The 24,740-nt window shown below is 42.9% G+C and overlaps 1 pseudogene across 1 annotated transcript; it reads left to right on the top strand.

Moving 5' to 3' along the window:
* The first annotated feature begins 17,914 nt into the window (after positions 1-17,914).
* On the top strand, positions 17,915-23,100 carry LOC308318914 (microfibril-associated glycoprotein 4-like; annotated as a pseudogene). Its single transcript, XR_013966207.1, has 5 exons — positions 17,915-18,044; positions 19,726-19,917; positions 20,874-20,970; positions 21,790-21,954; positions 22,624-23,100. The product of XR_013966207.1 is annotated as a microfibril-associated glycoprotein 4-like (transcript).
* The last annotated feature ends 1,640 nt before the right edge of the window (positions 23,101-24,740 follow it).

The following is a 24,740-nucleotide window of genomic DNA, read 5'->3' on the forward strand; positions in this document are numbered from 1 at the left end:
TGTGTGTGACGTGTGACGTGTGTGTGTGTGTGTGTGTGTGTGTGTGTGTGTGTGTGTGTGTGTGTGTGTGTCAGTGTCAGTGTCAGTGAGAGAGAGGGTTTCAGGAAGCCATCTATACCACCAACTTCCTCTCCTACGCTGTGGTGAGGTACAGAGAGTCAAGAGAGAGCGCTGCGTGTGCGTGCGTGTGTGTGTGTGCGTGCATGCGTGCGTGCGTGCGTGTGTGCTTGCGTGCGTGTGTGTGTGCTTGCGTGTGCGTGCATGCGTGCGCCTGTTTGCGTATAAGACACTATGCGTATATAACCTATAGTCAGTTATTGTGACCTTAGGCCGCATTTACCATGAAACCCTGCATCTCCCGTCCGTTAGTTATCAGTTATTAGTCACCCACCATATATGGTCACGCCTGGTGACACCCTGCACGCCTCCATATATGGTCACGCCTCGTGACATCTTGTGACATCACGTGACATCATGGAGACGATGTAGAGATGTAGAACAACTCTACGTCTGACCTCAAACCCTTAGATCTCCATATATGGAGCTGATCTATTCTGACAGTCCATTATGTTGATCTGACCTCATCAAACCCTGTACACTCAAGACACGCTCCATATAAGGCCAGTACAGAATTGACAAGTCATGACAATAAACACAATGTTTTGGGCCAAAACAAAGACTTTGAAAGTATCTTTGTAATTATTTGTTTAGTCCAAAATATTGTGTGTGTTGTCATGATTTGTCACGACTCGAGTTGGCTTCGTACGACGCTTAAAAGGTCTTTTAAATAAATACTTTATGAAATGTCTATGAGGAAAAATGCATTATTGGGATTCATTTCCTGGGGCCGCGGGCGTCGTCATGAAAGGGGGCGGGACTGGGCCTGGCGTCGCCATGAAAGGGGGCGGGACTGGGCCTGGCGTCGTCATGAAAGGGGGCGGGACTGGGCCTGGCGTCGTCATGAAAGGGGGCGGGACTGGGCCTGGCGTCGTCATGAAAGGGGGCGGGACTGGGCCTGGCGTCGTCATGAAAGGGGGCGGGACTGGGCCTGGCGTCGTCATGAAAGGGGGCGGGACTGGGCCTGGCGTCGTCATGAAAGGGGGCGGGACTGCGACGCTCTATAGTCACTGCCAGTAATAGATGAGATGACTATACTCTATAGAGATGGACTAATGGTCCAGTCAAGTCATTCGCTTTTCAAAGGCCTCGGACGTTTTAGCATGCTGTGAACTGCTCTCTCTCTGTCTCTCTCTCTCTCTCTCTCTCTCTCTCTCTGTCAACATGGGAACAGAGTAAAGTGCTACAACATGTACTGTAGGCCTATAGCATGATGAGCTTACAGCCGCAACTATAGCCATTATCTTCTTAGCATCATTCATTATATATAGTAATCACTCGCCCAGATTCTCGGGGGCCGTGTTCTCATGGCCGTGAAAACATAGCGTGCCACTCAGTGGCTATGATGATCTTGTAGATCTGCTCTTTTCCAATAGCTAAATTATAACATAGAATGTTTAAAACACCAAAAAGGGTTCCCGCCCAAATTGGGTTAAGCTCTGCCTCGTGTTTGTTCAGAGCTGGATCTTAAGTTAGTGTCAGGTTCAGTTTTCTGCCATCCTGTCATTTACAGTAAAGTCCAGTTCATCTTCTTCCCCCTGCCTTCGTTTGAGTCCCAGAACTTGGGTTCTATAACACCTGCAAACTGGGCCGGACACACACTGTGGCCCCTTTTCCACCGGTTGGTTCCCAGTGGGAACCGGTTCAGTTCTTTTCCACCGGTTGGTTCCCAGTGGGAACCGGTTCAGTTCTTTTCCACCGGTTGGTTCCCAGTGGGAACCGGTTCAGTTCTTTTCCACCGGTTGGTTCCCAGTGGGAACCGGTTCAGTTCTTTTCCACCGGTTGGTTCCCAGTGGGAACCGGTTTAAGTTCTTTTCCACCTGTTGGTTCCCAGTGGGAACCGGTTCAGTTCTTTTCCACCGGTTGGTTCCCAGTGGGAACCGGTTTAAGTTCTTTTCCACCGGTTGGTTCCCAGTGAGAACCGGTTCAGTTCTTTTCCACCGGTTGGTTCCCAGTGGGAACCGGTTCAGTTCTTTTCCACCGGTTGGTTCCCAGTGGGAACCGGTTCAGTTCTTTTCCACCGGTTGGTTCCCAGTGGGAACCGGTTCAGTTCTTTTCCACCGGTTGGTTCCCAGTGGGAACCGGTTCAGTTCTTTTCCACCGGTTGGTTCCCAGTGGGAACCGGTTCAGTTCTTTTCCACCGGTTGGTTCCCAGTGGGAACCGGTTCAGTTCTTTTCCACCGGTTGGTTCCCAGTGGGAACCGGTTCAGTTCTTTTCCACCGGTTGGTTCCCAATGGGAACCGGTTCAGTTCTTTTCCACCGGTTGGTTCCCAGTGGGAACCGGTTCAGTTCTTTTCCACCGGTTGGTTCCCAGTGGGAACCGGTTCAGTTCTTTTCCACCGGTTGGTTCCCAGTGAGAACCGGTTCAGTTCTTTTCCACCGGTTGGTTCCCAGTGGGAACCGGTTCAGTTCTTTTCCACCGGTTGGTTCCCAGTGGGAACCGGTTCAGTTCTTTTCCACCGGTTGGTTCCCAGTGAGAACCGGTTCAGTTCTTTTCCACCGGTTGGTTCCCAGTGGGAACCGGTTCAGTTCTTTTCCACCGGTTGGTTCCCAGTGGGAACCGGTTCAGTTCTTTTCCACCGGTTGGTTCCCAGTGAGAACCGGTTCAGTTCTTTTCCACCGGTTGGTTCCCAATGGGAACCGGTTCAGTTCTTTTCCACCGGTTGGTTCCCAGTGGGAACCGGTTCAGTTCTTTTCCACCGGTTGGTTCCCAGTGAGAACCGATTTATTTTATTACAAATTTTACATTTTTTAATATGCAAATGAGGCATTATGTAGGAAAATATGAAGAATAATCGAAAATATGAAAAAGCTACTACTTATCATGTATTAATTAATGTACTTGTATTGATCCTATAAACAATTGAATATAGTTTGCCCACCAATTTTGGAGCTCTGGCTCATGGACTAAAAACCAAAAAGAACTGAACCGGTTCCCACTGGGAACCAACCGGTGGAAAAGAACTGAACCGGTTCCTATTGGGAACCAACCGGTGGAAAAGAACTGAACCGGTTCCCACTGGGAACCAACCGGTGGAAAAGAACTGAACCGGTTCCCATTGGGAACCAACCGGTGGAAAATAACTGAACCGGTTCCCACTGGGAACCAACCGGTGGAAAAGAACTGAACCGGTTCCCACTGGGAACCAACCGGTGGAAAAGGGGCCACAGTATAGACTAGTCTCTAGGCCTACATTCTGTTTGTTTACTGTTGAGCTACATGAAGCTAATCATCTGGGAGTCTCGAGTATACCTGTTTGTGTACAAACAAACAAACATTGCATTCTGTCTCTTTAACCCATTTAGGCCTGACATCGACATTTTAAAAATGTCTTCTAAAATAATCTGAAATACCTACAGTATGTTTCTATGTCAGTGGTGCTCAATATTTCATGTCAAGAACCTCAAAAAATGTATTTGGCCGCCGACCCCCATCTGAAATGATGTTGTTCCAGGAACTTCCCCAGAAGCAAAGATTTGAGTTAAAAAATATATTATATTCCAAATGTGCGACATATTTTCACGATTAAAAAAAAATAGCAGACCTACAGTACAAGCTCGTAGCGCGCTAATAATGTCATGACATCACACCGTGCATTATAATAAAGGCACAGAGGGGTCAATCGACTGTACACTGTTCAAACTGTGTCTGGTGATATGGGGGAGAGAGAGAGAGAGTGGATTTAAAGTGTGACGGACACTTTACCGTGAGTGTGGTTTCAAAATAAAACAAATAAAAGAATCGTACATCTAATACTGGAGCAGTGAGAACGCTCCATCTTATCTAGTAGTGTGTCTTATCTACAGCATGAGTTAGCAAGTTTTTAAAAGTACACCCCGGTCGGGCACATTTGTTTATTAACCGGACCTAGATGATGGTAAATCCTGTGAGACGCAGACCTTTGCTCTGCATGCAGGAACACGGAGCGTGCAAAGTTCCCACAGGTTCATTTCCCAGCAGCAGCATTTAGATAACACGGGTTTATTATTAGTTAATAATAATTATTCCACACAGACACGTTGACATTGAAGTGTACGGTATATATAAAGGAGCCTCGACCAAGGACTCTCTACCAGCTGTCTGGAGGACTCTCTGAACCAGGACTCTGTTGGTCTGTCTGGAGGACTCTCTGAACCAGGACTCTGTTGGTCTGTCTGGAGGACTCTCTGAACCAGGGACTCTGTTGGCCTACCAGCTGTCTGGAGGACTCTCTGAACCAGGACTCTGTTGGTCTACCAGCTGTCTGGAGGACTCTCTGAACCAGGACTCTGTTGGTCTACCAGCTGTCTGGAGGACTCTCTGAACCAGGACTCTGTTGGTCTACCAGCTGTCTGGAGGATTCTCTGAACCAGGATGGTGAGTATTTCACTGAACTACAAACTGTTTGTATGTTTGACTAGTAGTGCAGGAACACAGGCACACCTTACGCTTATGCCTAAACTGATTTACATATTTACTTACTTACTCATTTACTTTACTTATTACTTTCTATACCAGTGGTGCTCAACCTTTTTCATGTCAAGGACCCTCAGAATTATCTGTATTTGGCCGCGGACCCCCATCTGAAAGAATATATATATTGTGGGAGGTCGGGTGGGAAATACAACTCAGAGTGCAGTTTCAGGGGTTAGACACACGATGGCGCCCCTTGCTTTATTTCTCCAACAGGTTCAAACAAAGTCAGTTTTCACAAACAGAACTCAGACAGTAATATTCTTTGCATGAGGTCCCGGCTCCGAGGCGGGAGTCGTCACTGCAGAGGATGAGAGGGGATGTTAGCATACGGTCAGAGCACAAGGTAAGTACAAAGTTGGGGCCTGAGACACCCGGTCTAGGCAGTCTACCAACTGGACCTTTGTATAACTCTTTCTCTTCTTCTTTTCCAGGTTCCAGAGGAGGCCAGGAGGCTCCCCCGGAGGTAGGTAAGGGGGTGCGTATCTTTCTCTATCCACACGGCACAGAAGAGTACTTTAGAGTAGAAGTACTCGGATACGGGGTGGTGAGTAATTAGAGTAAAAGTACTTGGTATGGTACCGGGCGGGGATGGTACGGAGGGCCCCTTAGGCTCGGCCAACAGGAAGATACACAAGCATTTATATTCTTATTTCTCTCTATCTACTGGGTGGCCGTGTCGGTACGACAACGGCAGTCAGGGGGTTAACACAAAGTAAGCGCTCTAGTTTCTAACGGTCTTCTTTCACCGGGCCTGGCGGCGCAAGCCAACTTAAAGTCTCTTCAAAGGATGAAATAAACATAACACGGGCCTGTCTTCTTTCACAGGGTGGATGTGACACTTTATCTAGAGCCTGCTAACTTCCATTAGTCTCTACGGGGTTATCTTCATTCAACAATCTTCAGTGTACAACACCACGGTGACACTCTTCATTCACAGTCTTCATTTAGCATCGACAGGGTGACTTCCTTCATTCACAATCTTCGTTATTATCCTTAGCTGCTCATTTGCCACTATGAGTGCCTCTTCTTAATAACACGGGTGATAGATAGTGAACGGTTTGTCTTACTGCGACCTTATGGAGCTGTGGAGCTGCCGTTTCCATACGGGGGTCCCGTCTTCCGCACTCGTCCCCGATACGAGCCAGGTGGGTCTCCAGTATGCATGCGGCTCTCCGTGTATACTTGTCTATGGGGGGCACACGCTCCTGCGTGTGCTTCCAGCCCCACTCCTACAAGCCTGGTGATGTGAGAATATAAGAGAGCAATTGAGTGGTGATACAAACGATCAAACAATAAACATAGTCCATACGTGAGAGTCCATAAGTGAGAGGAGTGTGGACTTACCATCCAACGCCGAGTGGACGGCATATGCTGCGTGCGCGTCTGTGTGTAGCAGGGATCTGATACTGGTAGGGGCGCAGGTTGTTTATAAAGGGCGCGGCTGACAGGCTGCGGCTGTCGTTAATTGCTAACCCGGGCGGCGGCCGGAATGAGCCGCAGCTGATTTAGAATTGCTCTGGGATAGTACACTAAATCTATGACACGGCCGTGGGCGTGCCTGGTTGCCATGGGAACGCGCCCCTCCCCCTGAGGCGAGACCTGACAGACTCCACAATATATATATATATATATTCAAAGATTTGCGGCACATTTTCAAGGTTTTTCAAAAATAGTGTGGAAACAGTGACAATATTATACAATATATTTTAAAATGTGAAAATATCTTCATATTGGGACCAATATATGAACCAAATATTTTTGTGTGCATATTCCACTGTTAGACTGCATGATTCTTGGTTTACCATAATGATCCCATAGAATAGATTACTAGTTCTATGCATTTCATGTATTTACCTTTGTGTTCTTTTCTTACTGTAGATAGATAGATAGATAGATAGAGTTTTTATTAAAGTGTCCTAGGCTACATCATAAGATGCCCAGCCCGCACGGGCTTACAAAACACTCAACAAAATTGTACATATATATAATAATACATATAAACAAATAGAACGTTACTCATACATCGTTCTCCAACGTAACTGCCATGCCTTCTCTATATGAATTTTCATTATACTGAACAACCAATTTAACATAAAACACTCAAAAACATTTACATTACTGTAAATCGCTCTGGATTAGGAGTGTATGCATAGATGCCTGAATCTAATGCCTTTAACCCATTCTGACCTGAGATCAGATTCATACGAGGTTTCCACTGGACACACACTGGTCTGATTAACCCATTCTGACCTGAGATCAGATTCTAAAAAATGTCAGTCGTTCTTCGATTTTTCAAAAATAGGCCTACAAGCTCGTAGCGCGCCACTCGGTGGCGCGCTATGAGCTTGTAGATCTGCTATTTTTCAATAGCTAAAGCATAACATGATGCTAACACCAAAATGGGTTCCCGGTCAGAATGGGCTAATATAAACGACAACACATTTAGTTTTTCATCCCATTTGAAATCCTAGCCCTTTCCTGTGGTCAGTGTGGTTTGATTGATTGATTGATTGAAATATGTATTAACAGTTTTCAGAATTACAGTAGCCTACATTTCAAGCTCAAACAACAAAATACAAAGACTGTTAACTGTGAGTGGACGACCCAATTAAGCATTACACTTGTTTACAACAGGGTCCACATTGTTCAATTCATCAAAACATTTAGAGACAAACAAATAGACACTTCTATGTAGTTAAAAAAAACAGAACAGGAATTCAACATATAGGAAGCAAAAAGGGAAAAAGTATACATACACATACAGTGAGGGGAAAAGGGGGGTAAAAGAAAAAGAAAGACAGAGTGTAGGGCGCCTGCCATGTGTGCATATGTGCAGGCACCCAACACCACGTCCATACAAAAACACTGTACAATACAGATAAAAATTCAGCTTTTACAGAGGCCAGTTTCGAATTGCAGCCGTCCGTATAGGTGCAGCCCTTTGAGAGCAGTTTTGAAGGAGTCAAGGGATTCACATGTCTTAATGACTGTTGGCAGGGCGTTCCACATTTGGTGTTGGTGGTGTGTCTCCTGAGCCCCGTAGCTGTGAGTTCCCTGCCGATGGACTGCGCGGACGTCCACAGCCTGGACAACACAGCGGTCAGCGGGGTCTACACCGTCTATCCTGTCGATGGCGTCACTGCGGTGCAGGTCTACTGTGACATGGACACCGATGGAGGGAAATGGACCGTAAGAATGATGTCAATGTCCTACAAGACCATTGTATCTTTATGTCACCGTGTTGTCATCTTACTACATTAGGTAAAACACAATTGTGTTCCAGAGCCCCTCCCTCTTATACTATAGGCAAGACTATACCAAGGAACAGTTCTGTAATAGTTCTGTAACCAATTCGAATACATTTCAGATACCTTACACAACATCAAGATAAATAGAAAACATAACACAAGCTCTCTTGTAACACAGACAGACACCCCTCCTGCTCTATAGCACTTGGTACCTTCCTCCCCTCAGTCAAGAGGATCACCAGTAGGCCTACTGCAGAGCCAGGTGCAAAACAATCACAATCAAACCCCCATGACAACAAACATATAATGCTGTGACAATACCTGCAAAGTACTTTTACAATTCACTGAGTTACAACAATAATAATATGCACTCATGTCCATTTTTCCAAGTCGGCCTGCAAAGTTGGTTAATTGGATGCAACTGTGTAGTTTAGGTATGTGCATCGTTCTCCATCATTGGGACAACTATAAGGCTACTATACTTTATCGGTTTGTTCAGTTTTTGACTGAACAAACATTCTAGTCTACACTATACAGCAATGCTTATACTATCATAATGTAAAATATTACTTTCACTAACTTGCTTCATAGTCTCTGAAAAACCTTTTCAGAAGCCTTTTACAGGAAACTAAATAGTTTAGTTCTGACAGGTTTTTATGTCTGGAAGCGTGCCAGTTAAACTGCTTCAATGTACACACCTTACCTCTTATATAAACATGTGAGATATGCATGTTGATATGCGTTGTTGTTACGCGCTCAATAACATCAAGTCAACGGTATTTTATAAGCAGAGCTTGTGTTATTCAATTGAATTTATATCCCCTCTCTCTCTCTCTCTCTCTCTCTCTCTCTCTCTCTCTCTCTCTCTCTCTCTCTCTCTCTCTCTCTCTCTCTCTCTCTCTCTGCAGGTTTTCCAGAGACGGATGGATGGCTCGGTGGGGTTCACCAGACCCTGGGACCAATACAAGACAGGCTTTGGCAACGCTGATGGAGAATACTGGCTGGGTGAGAAGACAACAATAGTATCATAATGCGACCAGATTTGACCGAGAGCCTGCCATTGTGCAGCCTCCAGCTTTTCACCAGAGGAGAAAAACTGGAATTTATTAATATTTCATCCAAAATGAGTTAAAAGCTGCACACACACACACTAGAGCAGGGGTGGGCAACTGGCGGCCCGGGGGCCACATGAGGCCCCCACCTTCACTTAATGCGGCCCTCAGGTTAATGTCAGAATACTGATATAATATTGGTTTCAGGCTGTTTACAATTCCACAACATGCAAAACATGACCCGCTTTATTTTACTTCAGTCTAAATTAGTAGCTCATTTCTCAACACCAGTATAATTAAAGGCATTTGAAATGACATGGACATGTACATTTTCAGGATTCCAATTGCTACGACAGCAATATATGGCCCTAGGCAGTTAGTGTGGAAATATAGTGGTCCTCTCCATCGTCAAAGTTGCCCACCCCTGCACTAGAGCATGTCTGAAATGAATATCAGAGCTGAAATCAACATGTAAATATGATATAAATGCTTAAACATGTAGCTATAGGTGTAATGTCAGAGACCACAGAAGTGAACGTTTCTAAGCCTGATTTCTCAACTCACTGTTTGTGTTTCTCTGCAAGACATTACTCAATAAGCCATATCTCCAAAACATGGTGGGTCAAAATGAACATGAAAATGTCCATTTGAAGCTACAGTATGACTCCCTGCTTTCATATGACAAAAAACTCAGTCAAATTTGGCCACATAATGAGCAGGACCAAATTATATGAAGACAGGTTGAACATCATGGGTGAATAAAACACTGGTCTGTATGTCCTCTAGGTCTGGAGAACATCTACTATCTGACCTACAAGAGGAGCGAGCTGAGAGTGGACATGGAGGACTTCAGTGGGAACTCTGCACACGCTCAGTACAGCAACTTCTACATCGACGCTGAGGACCACGGATACATGCTGCACTTTGATCGCTTCACGAACGGAGGAGCAGGTATGTTTAGGAATCACCTTTATTGTTGTCACGGGATGACTTTTAACCCATTTAGACCTGAGGCCGATTTTACAAAAGAATGTCTTCTAAATCATGACAGTGTTCTACGTCAGTCGTTCTAAAACATTCATGTCAAGGCCCCCCATGAATATATGTAATTGAATTGGCCGCCGACCCCCATCTGAAAATATGTTGCTCCCCCAGAAGCAAAGATTTTAGTTAAAATTGTTCACTCTGAAATAATATATATTTAAAGATTTGCGCCACACTTTAATTCCCCCCCAAAAAAGTAGCAGATCTACAAGCTCGTAGTGCGGCACTCGGTGCTTGTAGATAGATGTTATAATAATAATAATAAGGGTAATAATAAGTGTAATAATACTAATTTAACAAATAATAATAATAGTATGTTACTATGAAAATGTAAAAGATGCAAACAAAATGCATAATAAAAAAACACTATGAAAGTGCATAAGACTGCACAGCTTTTATTTGTACTTATACAATGTTAAACCCTCAGAAATCGAAATATCAATACTTTTCCAAATATCGTATTGAAGTTTAACATCCAGTATTGTGACTCTCTACACTAATAGCAGCATATATACGACAGCAGACACTACATTACATTCTCTGTTTAACTCTCTCCACACAGGAGACTCACTGAGCTATCACAATGGAAAGAGATTCTCCACTGTAGACCGAGACCAGGATACACATTCATCAGTACATTGTGCTAGACTCCGTCTGGGAGGGTACTGGTACAGCGGTTGTAGTTTATCTAATCCCAATGGAGTTTATCTGTGGGGAGATTGTACTGGCTCACCTCATGATGTTGGTGTTCATTGGGATCATTGGAAAGGTTGGGAGTATTCCCTGAAGTCCATCAGTATGAAGGTCAGACCTCAACCCAGACGAGACGAGTAGGACGGGCAGACAGACGAATAGATGCACTATCTGACACTTCAGACACAGGACAGACAGACAGGCAGACAGACAGGCAGGCAGGCAGGCAGGCAGACAGACAGACAGACAGACAGACAGACAGACAGACAGACAGACAGACAGACAGACAGACAGACAGACAGACAGACAGACAGACAGACAGACAGACAGACAGACCAATAGATTCACTATCTGACACTTCAGACACAGGATGGACAGACAGACAGGCAGACAGGCAGGCAGGCAGGCAGGCAGACAGACAGACAGACAGGCAGGCAGGCAGACAGACAGACAGACAGACAGACAGACAGACAGACAGACAGACAGACAGACAGACAGACAGACAGACAGACAGACAGACAGACAGACAGACAGACAGACAGACAGACAGACAGACAGACAGACAGACAGACAGACAGGCTTAGAATACTTCATGACATAATCACACACATTATTGGTTTAGTAATGAAACGGAAACCAAACATAAACCGGTGTCTCCCAGGGCTCTGTACTTGGTCAGTTCCTTTTTCCCCCTCTAGTCTACTCTACACCAAATCTCTCTGTCTCAAATAGCCGATCTACAAGCTACGACTTGTATAGGACGAGTCCTGAAGCTTCCTGTCTGAACAGGTCTGATAACTCCTGCTTCTGAACATCTGTGTGGTCTGAAGTTAGAGTTTCATCTCCTCTGAACAGGTCTGATAACACCTGCTTCTGAACATCTGTGTGGTCTGAAGTTAGAGTTTCATCTCCTCTGAACAGGTCTGATAACACCTGCTTCTGAACATCTGTGTGGTCTGAAGTTAGAGTTTCATCTCCTCTGAACAGGTCTGATAACACCTGCTTCTGAACATCTGTGTGGTCTGAAGTTAGAGTTTAATCTGTCTGAACAGGTCTGATAACTCCTGCTTCTGAGCATCTGTGTGGTCTGAAGTTATAGTTTAATCTCCTCTGGTTACGACTCTCGCCTGGACACTGGATTACGTTCTTATTATCTACACAACAGAATTGTTTTAGACTGTTATTAATTGTAAAATGTGATCATATATAGCGTGGGTGGAACTAATTAACTCAATGTCACTCCCTTCTCTGTATAATGACTCTAATAAAACAAGTAAGCGTTTCTTTTTGTTTAGTTTATTTGATCACCCTTCAGTTTCAAATACAATATTTAAAGACAATGAATGGAAGCTGTTATGAAAACAAAACAAAAACATGAAGATGACCAAAAGGAGTTGGTAGAAGCTACAAAAGCTTATAAATGCTTACAACAGAACATGAATCGTAATACTACTCATTACATTAACATTAACAGATTCACAAAAACAAAAGTCAGATACGAGAATTCCACCCTAGACCAAACCCACCCCCACCCCCCACTACATAACCGTTAGATTACACATTATTATTGTTGTTATTATTATTGTTGTTATTATTATTGTTGACAAGTGTAATGCTTAATTGGGGCGTCCACTCACAGTTAATTGTGCTTGAAATGTACTGTAATTCTGCAAACTGTTAATAAATATTTCAATCAATCAATCAATCAAAACACCCACGCCACCATACAGGCTCTAATGTCTAGCCTCCATGGATGTATTGTACAGTACAACAGTTCCCCCCAATGGCAGAAACATGCAACTGCACCAAATGGAAATGGTAACAGGGCATAGTTGGCACCATGGAAGAGGACAAGTCAACTAGAACATGACTTGTTGTTGTAAAAATTGCGGTGGTTTTTATAACTTGATGCATTGGTTTTGTGTTGTACAGTACCTGTTACATTGGTTTTGTGTTGTACAGTACCTGTCAAATATTTGTTTTAAAAAATTAAATTCTTATAATCGAATATACATTTTTTTCCCCCCGTATTTGAGGAATATTCGGAAATCTAATATTATAGTATTGTGCTAAATACTAAATACTATATAGCTCCTCGCGGATTAAATGAGGAATTTGATATCAAACCATTTCTGGGTTGAATAACTTTGCTTTTAATTTTATAATATTTTTTTAATGTTTACACAAAAAAAAAAAAAAAGGATCAACGTGATAAGTAATTGACGATAAAGGGAGTGAAGGAATAGATGTATTAAATAGCTACACAGAGTAAAGGCTCAAATCAAGTGGCCATAGTGCTATGAAGTGCCATTTGTTTATTTTGTTTGTTGCGTGAAAAAGTTACTATACTGTGACTATTATTAGCATATTGTTTTGCTTCTTTTTTATAAAAAATAAATAAAAAATAAAGGGGAGCATGTAAGCACTTTTATTTTATAATTTTACTTGAATATTACATTGTTCAGTAGAAATAAGACACATGCACTGTTTTGTTTGAAAACCATGTAGCCTACAAGGGGTATACATATATATATATTTTTTTTTATTATTTTAAGTTAACTGACAAAAGGGTAGACGTAATAAGCCTAGGCTTCAGTCTATATCTTTTTCTTTTTTCAGAATAAGGAAAAAAAAAGCTGATGAACTAAGAATGTTTTTTTGTATGAAAAAAAAACCCAAACTAATAAACTAAACTAAATTAACAGCTATGGCAGGCAAAAATGTCAAACTTTCCTTTTGCAGCATATGTGACAATATGTGACTGCATTTGTTTTGCACAAAAAAAAACACTCCTTGGGCTAAAAACGGCCATAAAGACAAATGTGATGAGGTCAGACCGTCAGCACATGTTGGGCACATTTGTGTGGCTTTGGCTGCTTTTAGCCCAAGGTGTAAGGGTGGAGAGGGGTCTTGGTCGCAAGCGCGGAAAGTGTTTTTTGTGCAAAACTAATGCTTGGAATTGATTCAGAAAAGCAATGTAGGCTACTGCTGCCTCCTGCAATTATGTCCTAATTATAAACAGGTGGTACACACTACACAGGGCAGGTGAGAGTGATATCTTATCTAGAGCACGTCCAAACTCCAGCACTTGGAAGAAGAATCACCTGCAAGGACACAAAGTATAGCCTCTCATAACATGTCTACAGTGGATTTTTATGAAACAAAGACTTTGAGGATAGAAAGAGGATAATTCAAGCTTTCCCTACAGCTGCAATGTTGGTGAGTTTGATGTTTAATACAATCAGGGAGGACTTTTATTTGTGGATGAATGGGCTGCCATTAGAAGTTGCATCCTACCTTGCCATGGCATTAACTTATATGGTATGATGTCCACGGTCTGCATATTATGGAGAATGACACAACCCACTGATTAGTGGGTTGATTAGTATAAAGTATATTATATAAAGGCAGCTGGTCTGGTCTCCCGTATGTGTCAGCGCGCTGGTTGTCTCTTAGCCCAGTGCTTACAGCGAGTCTCTCTCTGACGCCCTGTGGAAGTCCCCTCCGCAGCCCTCTGGTGATTATTCTCATTCCCGTGCGAGTGTTTACAATTCCCAGCAAATAAACAAAACGACGTAACTATTCACCGACACAAAGCCTGCTAGACCTTAAGGTAAAAGTCTATTCTCGAAGCTGGGAAGCATCTCAGGTCCCCAGCTTCTCTCTAAAATGCACGTTGTGCCATTTTAATAACGCAATGTATACCCTGAATTTACCGGGCAGTAATTTCTTCTACTAAGGCATTTCCGGGTTTTGCCTGCGCCGATCTGGTTGGAGTCATTTTATTTAATGACTAAAATAGTGCATTTTAGAGAAGCTGTGGACCTGAGACGCTTCCCAGCTACGAGAATAGACTTTTACCAATGTCTAGCAGTCTTTGTGTCGGTGAGTAGTTACGTCGTTTTGTGTATTTGCTGGGAATTTAAAATCCTCGCACGGGAGTGAGAATATCACCAGAGGGCTGCGGAAGGGACTTCCACAGGGCGTCAGAGAGAGACTCGCTGTAAGCATATATGCCACACCACTGACACCAGACTCTTGTCAGCTCGTGTGTGACACACAGAATACGGCGTGTGTGTGTTGTTGTTTATATTGGTGCAGGTATGTTTCTCCATATTGCTGTTTAAACGATCGCCTGCACTTAATAGTTTGCTGAACTTGACTATGACTAATATGTTGTATTCTCTTTAGCTTCGGGGCTGCACTCCTTTCTCATTCACTCCTTTTCTGGCGTCTTGCGCTGGGCGTGCGGTGCGGCTTCACCACGTCACCTATAGCCCCATGTGCCCTCTCCCTGCCTACGCAGAGGGCACATATGGGGCTACACGCCACCCAGGAATGTCCTCCTTCTTTGCATTATATTCATCTGGTGTCTTGGTGGACGCCACGGGAATGTAAACATGGGCTCTTGTTATAGTATTGGCCTGTGTTGTATTATACTGAACCTCCCTATCACAGTAGGCTACAGTATATTTTATCCCCCAGTGAATGCATTGTAATTTAAATGTTCTGATGAATGAATTTCATTAATTAAATTAGATTTGATGTATTTAGAAAAGCAATCATAATACAACATTATAATCAGCAATTCAAGGATTACACAGAAAAGTCCAAAGACTTGTTTCCACTGAGGTCCTCTCACACTGAACGGAACAATACTTTAAAATGCATCACAAATACATATAGGTACATTACATACAGTTCACAACACAACAAGTAGGCCTACGTCCCTATCCTCCTTCCCTCTAATATGACCCTTTTATAGGGCAACCTTTTCCAGTAGCCATTGTTTAGTCTTCTGTTTAAATGTCCTCAGATTGGAGGTCAGTTTAACACTGGTTTCCAGGCTGTTCCACTGTGTGACAATCAATGAGCCTTTTTACTTTTAAAAGCAGCGAGCACCACATCTGCAATATACTGGCTCTGGTGAAATGGTTGTGTACCTCGTTTACCTGCCTGAAAAACATGTTCTTAAAACTGCTGGGACCTCTCCGTATTTAATTTTATGGACCATGTTTAGTCTAGCCGTCACAGCAACAGTGTGACTTACTTTGTCACAGTATTACAGTAACTTTAACAGTACAGTCGAGTCACAGCAGCAGAATGACTTACTTTGTCACAGTATTACAGTAGGCTAACTTTAACACATGTAGGGCAGCGGTGGCCGAACGGTTTGCGGAGCGATCTTGATATCGGAAGGTCGCTATAGTTCGTATCCCCGGACCGGCACGTTAAAATTACCGCCGCTGAAGTGCCCTTGGACAAGGCATTGAACCCCCTACCATGAAATGTTCTATGAGCCAGGCCTGGCTGTAAACAAGTTCTTGAGCTTAGTCCAGTTACCCTCAGGGTAAACATGGTACCTGTCCTTTCCTTAGTCCAGTTACCCTGCAGGGTAAACATAGTACCTTTCCTTTCCTTAGTCCAGTTACCCTGGGTAAACATAGTACCTTTCCTTTCCTTAGTCCAGTTACCCTGCAGGGTAAACATAGTACCTTTCCTTTCCTTAGTCCAGTTACCCTGCAGGGTAAACATAGTACCTTTCCTTTCCTTAGTCCAGTTACCCTGGGTAAACATGGTACCTTTCCTTTCCTTTCCTTTACTGCAGTCGAGTCACAGCAGCAGTATATGATTTACTTTGTCACAATTGGAAAAGAACTGAACCGGTTCCCATTGGGAACCAACCGGTGGAAAAGAACTGAACCGGTTCCCACTGGGAACCAACCGGTGGAAAATAACTGAACCGGTTCCCATTGGGAACCAACCGGTGGAAAATAACTGAACCGGTTCCCACTGGGAACCAACCGGTGGAAAATAACTGAACCGGTTCCCATTGGGAACCAACCGGTGGAAAAGAACTGAACCGGTTCCCACTGGGAACCAACCGGTGGAAAAGAACTGAACCGGTTCCTATTGGGAACCAACCGGTGGAAAAGAACTGAACCGGTTCCCACTGGGAACCAACCGGTGGAAAAGAACTGAACCGGTTCCCACTGGGAACCAACCGGTGGAAAAGAACTGAACCGGATCCCACTGGGAACCAACCGGTGGAAAAGAACTGAACCGGTTCCCACTGGGAACCAACCGGTGGAAAAGAACTGAACCGGTTCCCACTGGGAACCAACCGGTGGAAAAGAACTGAACCGGTTCCCACTGGGAACCAACCGGTGGAAAAGAACTGAACCGGTTCCCACTGGGAACCAACCGGTGGAAAAGGGGCCACAGTATAGACTAGTCTCTAGGCCTACATTCTGTTTGTTTACTGTTGAGCTACATGAAGCTAATCATCTGGTAGTCTCGAGTATACCTGTTTGTGTACAAACAAACAAACATTGCATTCTGTCTCTTTAACCCATTTAGGCCTGACATCGACATTTAAAAAAATGTCTTCTAAAATAATCTGAAATACCTACAGTATAATTATGTTTCTATGTCAGTGGTGCTCAATATTTCATGTCAAGAACCTTAAAAAATGTATTTGGCCGCCGACCCCCATCTGAAATGATGTTGTTCCAGGAACTTCCCCAGAAGCAAAGATTTGAGTTAAAAAATATATTATATTCCAAATGTGCGACATATTTTCACGATTTTTCAAAAATAGCAGACCTACAGTAGCCTACAAGCTCGTATAGTGCGCCAATAATGTCATGACATCACTACCGTGCATTATAATAAAGGCAGAGGGGTCAATCGACACTACACTGTTCAAACTGTGTCTGGTGATATGGGGGAGAGAGAGAGAGAGTGGATTTAAAGTGTGACGGACACTTTACCGTGAGTGTGGTTTCAAAATAAAACAAATAAAAGAATCGTACATCTAATACTGGAGCAGTGAGAACGCTCCATCTTATCTAGTAGTGTGTCTTATCTACAGCATGAGTTAGCAAGTTTTTAAAAGTACACCCCGGTCGGGCACATTTGTTTAATAACCTCCTAGATGATGATAAATCCTGTGAGACGCAGACCTTTGCTCTGCATGCAGGAACACGGAGCGTGCAAAGTTCCCACAGGTTCATTTCCCAGCAGCAGCATTTAGATAACACGGGTTTATTATTAATTAATAATAATTATTCCACACAGACACGTTGACATTGAAGTGTACGGTATATATAAAGGAGCCTCGACCAAGGACTCTCTATAGCAGCTGTCTGGAGGACTCTGGAGGACTCTCTGAACCAGGACTCTGTTGGCCTACCAGCTGTCTGGAGGACTCTCTGAACCAGGACTCTGTTGGTCTGTCTGGAGGACTCTCTGAACCAGGACTCTGTTGGTCTGTCTGGAGGACTCTCTGAACCAGGACTCTGTTGGTCTACCAGCTGTCTGGAGGACTCTCTGAACCAGGACTCTGTTGGCCTACCAGCTGTCTGGAGGACTCTCTGAACCAGGACTCTGTTGGCCTACCAGCTGTCTGGAGGACTCTCTGAACCAGGATGGTGAGTATTTCACTGACCTCTTGAGAGAACAACCGTTTGTATGTTTGACTAGTGTTGCAGGAACACAGGCACACCTTACGCTTTATGCCTGAACTGAGTTACATATTTACTTACTTACTAATTTACTTTACTTATTACTTTCTTCTATACCAGTGGTGCTCAACCTTTTTCATGTCAAGGACCCTCAGAATTATCTGTATTTGGCCGTGGAACGGAAGCCCCATCTGAAAGAATATATATATATATATTCAAAGATTTGCGGCACATTTTCAAGATTTTTCAAAAAATAGCTAAAGTGACAATATTATACAATATATTTTAAAACGTGAAAATATCTTCATACTGGGACCAATATATGAACCAAATATTTTTGTGTGCATATTCCACTGTTTAGACTGCATGATTCTTGTTTTACCATAATGATCCCATAGATAACTAGTTCTATGCATTTCATGTATTTACCTTTGTGTTCTTTTCTTACTGTAGATAGATACCGTAGATAGATAGATAGATAGATAGATAGATAGATAGAGTTTTTATTAAAGTGTCCTACATCATAAGATGCCCAGCCCGCACGGGCTTACAAGACACTCAACAAAATTGTACATAATACATATAAACAAATAGAACGTTACTCATGGATACATCGTTCTCCAACGTAACTGCCATGCCTTCTCTATATGAATTTTCCTTCATTACTGAACAACCAATTTAACATAAAACACTCAAAAACATTTATATTACTGTAAATCGCTCTGGATTAGTAGTGTATGCATAGATGCCTGAATCTAATGCCTTTAACCCATTCTGACCTGAGATCAGATTCATACGAGGTTTCCACTGGACACACACTGGTCTGATTAACCCATTCTGACCTGAGATCAGATTCATACGAGGTTTCCACTGGACACACACTGGTCTGATTAACCCATTCTGACCTGAGATCAGATTAAAAAAAATATCAGTCGTTCTTCGATTTTTCAAAAATAGCAGACCTTCAAGCTCGTAGCGCGCCACTCGGTGGCGCGCTATGAGCTTGTAGATCTGCTATTTTTCAATAGCTAAAGCATAACATGATGCTAACACCAAAATGGGTTCCTGTCAGAATGGGCTAATATAAACGACAACACATTTAGTTTTTCATCCCATTTGAAATCCTAGCCCTTCCCTGTGGTCAGTGTGGTTTGATTGATTGATTGATTGAAATATGTATTAACAGTTTTCAGAATTACAGTAGCCTACATTTCAAGCTCAAACAACAAAATACAAAGACTGTTAACTGTGAGTGGACGACCCAATTAAGCATTACACTTGTTTACAACAGGGTCCACATTGTTCAATTCATCAAACATTTAGAGACAAACAAATAGACACTTCTATGTAGTTAAAAAAACAGAACAGCTAGAATTCATCATATAGAAAGCAAAAAGGGAAAAAATACATACACATACAGTGAGGGGAAAAGGGGGGTAAAAGAAAAAGAAAGACAGAGTGTAGGGCGCCTGCCATGTGTGCATCTGTGCAGGCACCCAACACCACGTCCATACAAAAACACAGTACAATACAGATAAAAATTCAGCTTTTACAGAGGCCAGTTTCGAATTGCAGCCGTCCGTAGGTGCCCTTTGAGAGCAGTTTTGAAGGAGTCAAGGGATTCACATGTCTTAATGACTATTGGCAGGGCGTTCCACATGTGGTGTTGGTGGTGTGTCTCCTGAGCCCGGTGGCTGTGAGTTCCCTGCCGATGGACTGCGCGGACGTCCACAGCCTGGACAACACAGCGGTCAGCGGGGTCTACACCGTCTATCCTGTCGATGACGACACTGCGGTGCAGGTCTACTGTGACATGGACACTGACGGAGGGAAATGGACCGTAAGAATGATGTCAATGTCCTACAAGACCATTGTATCTTTATGTCACCGTGTTGTCATCTTACTACATTAGGTAAAACACAATTGTGTTCCAGAGCCCCTCCCTCTTATACTATAGGCAAGACTATACCAAGGAACAGTTCTGTAATAGTTCTGTAACCAATTCGAATACATTTCAGATACCTTACACAACATCAAGATAAATAGAAAACACAAGCTCTCTTGTAACACAGACAGACACCCCTCCTGCTCTATAGCACTTGGTACCTTCCTCCCCTCAGTCAAGAGGATCACACCAGTAGGCCTACTGCAGAGCCAGGTGCCAAACAATCACAATCAAACCCCCATGACAACAAACATATAATGCTGTGACAATACCTGCAAAGTACTTTTACAATTCACTGAGTTACAACAATAATAATATGCACTCATGTCCATTTCAACAGTTTTCCAAGTCGGCCTGCAAAGTTGGTTAATTGGATGCAACTGTGTAGTTTAGGTATGTGCATCGTTCTCCATCATTGGGACAACTATGAGGCTACTATACTTTATCGGTTTGTTCAGTTTTTGACTGAACAAACATTCTAGTCTACACTACAGCAATGCTTATACTATCATAATGTAAAATATTACTTTCACTAGCTTTCTTCATAGTCTCTGAAAGACCTTTACAGAAACCTTTTGCAGGAAACTAAATAGTTTAGTTCTGACAGGTTTTTATGTCTGGAAGCGTGCCAGTTAAACTGCTTCAATGTACACACCTTACCTTTTTTATAAACACGTGAGATATGTATGTTGATATGCGTTGTTGTTACGCGCTCAATAACATCAAGTCAACGGTATTTTATAAGCAGAGCTTGTGTTATTCAATTGAATTTATATCCCCTCTCTCTCTCTCTCTCTCTCTCTCTCTCTCTCTCTCTCTCTCTCTCTCTCTCTCTCTCTCTCTCTCTGCAGGTTTTCCAGAGACGGATGGATGGCTCGGTGGGGTTCACCAGACCCTGGGACCAATACAAGACAGGCTTTGGCAACGCTGATGGAGAATACTGGCTAGGTGAGAAGACAACAGTAGTATCATAATGCGACCAGATTTGACCGAGAGCCTGCCATTGTGCAGCCTCCAGCTTTTCACCAGAGGAGAAAAACTGGAATTTATTAATATTTCATCCAAAATGAGTTAAAAGCTGCACACACACACACTAGAGCAGGGGTGGGCAACTGGCGGCCCGGGGGCCACATGAGGCCCCCACCTTCACTTAATGCGGCCCTCAGGTTAATGTCAGAATACTGATATAATATTGGTTTCAGGCTGTTTACAATTCCACAACATGCAAAACATGACCCGCTTTATTTTACTTCAGTCTAAATTAGTAGCTCATTTCTCAACACCAGTATAATTAAAGGCATTTGAAATGACATGGACATGTACATTTTCAGGATTCCAATTGCTACGACAGCAACAGTTAGTGTGGAAATATAGTGGCCCTCTCCATCGTCAAAGTTGCCCACCCCTGCACTAGAGCATGTCTGAAATGAATATCAGAGCTGAAATCAACATGTAAATATGATATAAATGCTTAAACATGTAGCTATAGGTGTAATGTCAGAGACCACAGAAGTGAACGTTTCTAAGCCTGATTTCTCAACTCACTGTTTGTGTTTCTCTGCAAGACATTACTCAATAAGCCATATCTCCAAAACATGGTGGGTCAAAATTAACATGAAAATGTCCATTTGAAGCTACAGTATGACTCCCTGCTTTCATATGACAAAAAACTCAGTCAAATTTGGTCACATAATGAGCAGGACCAAATTATATGACGACAGGTTGAACATCATGGGCGAATAAAACACTGGTCTGTATGTCCTTTAGGTCTGGAGAACATCTACTATTTGACCTACAAGAGGAGCGAGCTGAGAGTGGACATGGAGGACTTCAGTGGGAAATCTGCACACGCTCAGTACAGCAACTTCTACATCGACGCTGAGGACCACGGATACATGCTGCACATTGATCGCTTCACGGACGGAGGAGCAGGTATGTTTAGGAATCACCTTTGTTGTTGTCACGGGATGACTTTTAACCCATTTAGACCTGAGGCCGATTTTACAAAATAATGTCTTCTAAATCATGACAGTGTTCTACGTCAGTCGTTCTAAAACATTCATGTCAAGGCCCCCATGAATATATGTAATTGAATTGGCCGCCGACCCCCATCTGAAAATATGTTGCTCCACCAGAAGCAAAGATTTTAGTTAAAATTGTTCACTGTGAAATAATATATATTTAAAGATTTGCGCTTTCCCCCCCCCCCCCCCCCCCCCCCCAAAAGTAGCAGATCTACAAGCTCGTAGTGCGGCACTCGGTGCTTGTAGATAGATTTTATAATAATAATAATAATAATAAGGGTAATAATAAGGGTAATAATAATTAAAAAAATAATAATAATAGTTTGTTACTATGAAAATGTAAAAGATGCAAACAAAATGCATAATAAAAAAAACACTATGAAAGTGCATAAGACTGCACAGCTTTTATTTGTACGTAGAAATCGCCGTGGTCGAAAATTGCATGGAAATATCAATACTTTTCCAAATATCATATCGAATTTTAACATCCAGTATTGTGACTCTCTACACACTAATAGCAGCATATATACGACAGCAGACACTACATTACATTCTCTGTTTAACTCTCTCCACACAGGAGACTCACTGAGCTATAACAATGGAAAGAGATTCTCCACTGTAGACCGAGACCAGGATACCTGGTCATCAGGACATTGTGCTAGACTCCGTCTGGGAGGGTTCTGGTACGGCAGTTGTCAGATTCTTTCTAATCCCAATGGAGTTTATCTGTGGGGAGATTATTCTGGCTCACCTGGTGCTGTTGGTGTTCAATGGTATCATTGGAAAGGTTGGGTGTATTCCCTTATACTGGCTCACCTGGTGCTGTTGGTGTTCAATGGTATCATTGGAAAGGTTGGGTGTATTCCCTTATACTGGCTCACCTGGTGCTGTTGGTGTTCAATGGTATCATTGGAAAGGTTGGGTGTATTCCCTGAAGTCCATCAGTATGAAGGTCAGACCTCAACCCAGACGAGACGAGCAGGACGGACAGACAGACGAATAGATTCACTATCTGACACAGGATGGACAGACAGACAGACAGACAGGCAGGCAGGCAGGCAGGCAGGCAGACAGACAGACAGACAGACAGACAGACAGACAGACAGACAGACAGACAGGCTTAGAATACTTCATGACATAATCACACACATTATTGGTTTAGTAATGAAACAGAAACCAAACGTAAAGCGGTGTCTCCCAGGGCTCTGTACTTGGTCAGTTCCTTTTCCCCCCTCTAGTCTACTCTACACCAAATCTCTCTGTCTCAAATAGCCGATCTACAAGCTACGACTTGTATAGGACGAGTCCTGAAGCTAGTTAGAGTTTAATCTGTCTGAACAGGTCTGATAACACCTGCTTCTGAACATCTGTGTGGTCTGAAGTTAGAGTTTCATCTCCTCTGAACAGGTCTGATAACACCTGCTTCTGAACATCTGTGTGGTCTGAAGTTAGACTTTAATCTGTCTGAACAGGTCTGATAACTCCTGCTTCTGAACATCTGTGTGGTCTGAAGTAAGAGTTTCATCTCCTCTGAACAGGTCTGATAACTCCTGCTTCTGAACATCTGTGTGGTCTGAAGTTAGAGTTTAATCTCCTCTGAACAGGTCTGATAACTCCTGCTTCTGAGCATCTGTGTGGTCTGAAGTTAGAGTTTCATCTCCTCTGAACAGGTCTGATAACACCTGCTTCTGAACATCTGTGTGGTCTGAAGTTAGACTTTAATCTGTCTGAACAGGTCTGATAACTCCTGCTTCTGAACATCTGTGTGGTCTGAAGTAAGAGTTTCATCTCCTCTGAACAGGTCTGATAACTCCTGCTTCTGAACATCTGTGTGGTCTGAAGTTAGAGTTTAATCTCCTCTGAACAGGTCTGATAACTCCTGCTTCTGAGCATCTGTGTGGTCTGAAGTAAGAGTTTCATCTCCTCTGAACAGGTCTGATAACTCCTGCTTCTGAACATCTGTGTGGTCTGAAGTTAGAGTTTCATCTCCTTTGAACAGGTCTGATAACACCTGCTTCTGAACATCTGTGTGGTCTGAAGTTAGAGTTTCATCTCCTCTGAACAGGTCTGATAACTCCTGCTTCTGAACATCTGTGTGGTCTGAAGTTAGAGTTTAATCTCCTCTGAATAGGTCTGATAACTCCTGCTTCTGAACATCTGTGTGGTCTGAAGTTAGAGTTTCATCTCCTCTGAACAGGTCTGATAACTCCTGCTTCTGAATATCTGTGTGGTCTGAAGTTAGAGTTTCATCTCCTCTGGTTACGACTCTCGCCTGGTCACTGGATTACGTTCTTATTATTTACACAACAGAATTGTTTTAGACTGTTATTAATTGTAAAATGTGATCATATATAGCGTGGGTGGAACTAATTAACTCAATGTCACTCCCTTCTCTGTATAATGACTCTAATAAAACAAGTAAGCATTTTTTTTTGTTTAGTTTATTTGATCATCCTTCAGTTTCAAATACAATATTTAAAGACAATGAATGTAAGCTGTTATAAAAACAAAACAAAAACATGAAGATGATCAACAGGAATAAGGCAGAAGATAAAAGCTTATAAATGCCTATCCCTATCCTACTTACAACAGAACATGAATCGTAATACTACTCATTACATTAACATAAACAGATTCACAAAACAAAAGTCAGATACGAGAATTCCACCCTAGACCAAACCCACCCCCCCCCCC

The sequence above is a fragment of the Protomyctophum bolini genome, assembly GCF_963924005.1.
Source record: "Protomyctophum bolini genome assembly, chromosome: 7".
NCBI lineage: Eukaryota > Metazoa > Chordata > Actinopteri > Myctophiformes > Myctophidae > Protomyctophum > Protomyctophum bolini.